Source organism: Lupinus angustifolius, chromosome LG14 (genome assembly GCF_001865875.1).
Source record: "Lupinus angustifolius cultivar Tanjil chromosome LG14, LupAngTanjil_v1.0, whole genome shotgun sequence".
Lineage (NCBI taxonomy): Eukaryota > Viridiplantae > Streptophyta > Magnoliopsida > Fabales > Fabaceae > Lupinus > Lupinus angustifolius.
In genome coordinates, this window is record NC_032022.1 from 9,091,596 (window position 1) to 9,095,974 (window position 4,379).

A 4,379-nucleotide genomic window follows, 5' to 3' on the forward strand; every position below is an offset into this window, starting at 1 on the left:
TCCTTGAGGGGCCAAATAAGTCCATGTGTAGTAACTGCAATGGTCTATCGGAAGAAACCATGTGCTTAAGTTTAAAAGAAGTTTTTGTTTGTTTACCCATTTGACAAGCACTACATAACTACATAGTTTGTCTTTAACAAACTTCATTTTGGGTAAACCAACAACTAAATCTTTCTTAATAAGTTTATTAAAATGTTCCATATGTATATGAGCAATTCTCATATGTCAAAGCTATGCATCATGATTATCATTAGCAACTAAACATGTTATTGGTAAAGAGGAGTCTATGTCAATCATATATATATTATTTATCCTCTTACCAATAAGTTTAGAGTTTTGAGAATTCTTACTTTCCATGATGCACTTATCTGGGTAGAATGCCACATGAAAGCCTTTGTCACATAATTGACTTATGCTTAGAAAATTGTGCTTGAGTCCTTCAACATATAATACATCTTCTATTGTTGTTGAGGGTGGCTTGTCAATTCTACCAACTCCAAGTATTTTTCCCTTGTTGTTATCACCATATGTGACATAGCCTTTGTCCCTTGAAGTGAGGACAGAGAACTTATTTCTATCGCCCATCATGTGCTTTGAGCAGTCGCTTCCCATAATAATACATTTATGCTTATGGCTTTCAAGCACTTCTGCAAAACAAATTTTTTTTTTTCAAGGAAACCAATGTGATTTGGGTCTTGTGGGGTTAGCACCTTTTTCTATTCATTTATATTGGCCAGATGACGCACCATATTAGATAATATGATAAGTTTTAGGTATGTGACCAATTTTATCACAATAAGAACAAGTGAGTAGATGCTTTTGCATCCAAGATTTTATTTTAAAAATAGGATTAGTATGGACACTTTCTTTATAAAACTTTATATTGCTTCCCACGATTGTTTTTCCTAAGACATTCTCATTTTTAGCCACATGACTATTTGCATAGCCAAGACCTCTACGGTCTGTTGAATGTCTTTGGACTTTTATGATCTTGTCTAAATTGTGACTGCTCTTATTGAATTTATTAAGTTCAAGACTTAATATTGAAACTTTAGTTTCAAAAGCAACACATTTTTGACATGGGGAAGAAATGAGTTTTCCAATATCTTTCTTTAGAACAATATTATGCATTTCCAAAATAAAAATTTCATTTTTCTGTTTTAGGAAAACTTTGGAAAGCTTAACATATTCTTGATGCAAATTATTAAAAGCATTTTGTAACTCATCATATGAAAATATATCATTTGGTTTGGAGTTACTAACCTCATAATCATCGTTTGATTTGTGTGAAGCCATCAAGGAAATATGTGATTGCTCCTTAATTTTGAGTTCTACATTTGAACCATCATCTTTATCTTCTGATATAACATTTATTCTTTTACACTTCTTGTCCTTCTTTCTTTTGAAAGTATGGTGTTTTTGTAGGGCTAGACAATCACATTCAAGATGATCTGGTTTTCTAGATATAGAGCATGTAGATTTTTGCTTTAATGTTGATGTTTTACTATTTGTTGTAGACCTTTGTACTTCTTTGGCTCCATGTATCCTTTCTAGAGTGTCCCAAATTTCTTTCGATGTTTTGAAACTTAACACTCTAAGGAATTCTTTTTCTTCTAGAACCGTCACAAGAATATTTTTGATTAAGGTCGTATTGCACCTTCTTTTTATCTTCATCATTCCATGAAGATTTGGGCTTTACTTCCCTTACACTGTTGACTATGGTGAAGGGTTCATATGGTCCTTCTTCAATTGCATTCCATATGTCCAAGTCTTGGGATTCTATGAAGATCCTCATTTAGATTTTCCAAAAGTCATAACACTCTCCAACAAAGCTTGGAGGGCGGTTGATGTTGGAACCTTCTCCTAGGAATGATCTTGAGGCCATCTTCGATATAGGATCATATTTGAGAATATCTTACTCAAAAATAGCTCTGGTGCCAATTGTAAGAATGAGATTGCAACTAAGAGGGGGAGTAGTGAATTAGTTGACTTAAAATTATGGCCACTTTATACTGGTTCACCTTCTTATCCACCAAAGGCTACATCCAGTACTCTTGCAGCACAAGAGATTTCTTCACTAAAGATTATGAGTTGCAATTACAATATCTCACCCCGAGATCTCTATGTACTTTACACACTCCCTAATCCTTATTCACTCTTGGAAAGCACCTTTCCAAGTGATTCTAATCCCCTTTATTTTTTCACCCCATGAAAGAAAGTATTCTGCAACAATATTAAAGAATGTACAACAATGGCAGATTGCCTTTACAAGTTTGAAAGTAATATAACTTGCAATCCAATCAACTCTTTTATATACTTAGTAATAATGCTCTTTATAAGTTGTTAAACTTTGAAACACTTTACTTTAAGCAACTTCAAAAAAATCAATTTTGAAAGTTTAAGAACTAGTTGCCAAAAGTGCAGAAAATAACTTCAGAATGTGTGTAAGAGCTTTTGAAATTTGTATGAGAGTCGTGTGTTTGTGTTGTGAGATTCAATGTCTTTAAATAGACTTTCCAATCACTCATAGTGCCTCTACGAAAATGTAGGAATAGATTGGAGTGAAAACATTTCGTTTAGGATGAAAACCTTTCATTTTGAAATCTAAAATCTGATGCAACAACACTCAGTAATCGATTACCCAAACATTCTGTTCACTCGGCATTTAAATTCGATTTAGAGTAATCGATTACAAAAAATGAGTAATCAGTTACTCCACTTCATTAAAACTGGTAATATGTTACTCAAAGACAATAATAGATTACTCTGATCAGTTTTAAGTTGGATACCTCTTTTCTCACACACGTAACCCGTTACTTAGATGTAGTAACTCGTTACACGCTATTTTTGAAAATTGTTGAGTATATTGAAGTGTTTCAATTTTATTTTAAAAATAGTTTGAGCATTACTACTATTGTATATTCAAGAGTATATGATAGAAGTACATATTTAGACTTAGACTAATTTATCTTGAAGCTTTGTCTTCTTTGTCTTCATAAGTATTCTTCATTTTCTTCTTTTTGGTGATGTTGGTGTCTTCATCAAAACTGTGTTAATGTCGGGAGCAAAGATGTTCTTCACAAATATTACTAAAAATATTTAGTTATTTTGACATTTTATCTCCAAAACCCCCCAAATTTGGGGAACGTTAAAAGTAGATACATAGAGGGTTTTGGAGGGTTTGAGAGACCCTCCAAAACCTTCATTTCTCCTTCATCCAACTCCCAAATAAGGGGGAGACTTTTCAAAGTCATCTCTTCCCATCCAAAACCCTACTCCCAAACAATGACTAAGGGTAAGGAACTAATCCATTTCGGGGTTCGTGGCTGCCCCTCCTGTCGCGACCCGATTTTCGGTTGGAAGATCGGCTCTACGGCTTATGAAGAGACAAACTCAATTTCTACCCCTCCTAATTGATTTGGAGTCGACACTATGTTGTTGCAGTCTCTCAGTTTCTACCCCTCTCAATTGTTGCCCATCCTTGATGATTGTGGTGTGATCTGTGTTGCTATATGAGTGTGTATTATATGTGGTATGTTCTGTTTTTCATATATGCTTTTGATAGGTGTGGTATGTTTTGTTTTTCATATATTCCCTATTGATTGCCATCATGCTAATCGAAGCTGCAATTGTGTATCCTATTATAATTCTCAACAGATTCGGGTATTGAGAGATTCCAAAAAGAGTAACACTGACTCCACCGAACATCATCCATGTAAGTAATATCTCTTGCCAGTGTTAGGGTCCCCAACATACTCCTTAACTTCGTGATGTCTATGTTTCATGTTAAGTGTCATTTTTATTTGGAATTGCTGATTCATGGCCGATTTTCTATGTTCTTTATCTTTTAATGTCATTTCATTGATGTCTTAAAGTGTAACTCTTTGCAGGAAAAATAATCTGGTTGGAGCTGGAACATGAGACACAACCTGTACCTTCCTAAGTGTCTTTGATGAACTCATTGCTTTCCTTTTTTGAAGAATTTTTAACCTCAGTTAGACAAGGAGAAACTCTGATCTTGAACTAGCAACCTTGGTGGATCAATGAAGACCAGATTATGGAAAAGTGTTGGGAACAAGCGAACAATCAAATAGTAAAGAGTATAGAGACAAGAGAATAACACAAGAGATTTGGTAACGAGGTTCGGCCAATTGTGCCTACGTCCCCGGGAGCGTTGAGCGGCTACCACTATATATTATTAGAGAATAAGGATTAGTGTTTTACTATTCTTCTCCTTGTTACATTAGGTTTACATAACATCAATATATATAGCCCTCTACCCCAACCCCTTTACATCAGCCCAAGCCCATAACTTGTATTGCTGTTATCTAGAGATATGAGTCATTGCACAACAATCTCCACCTTGGCGAATATCATCA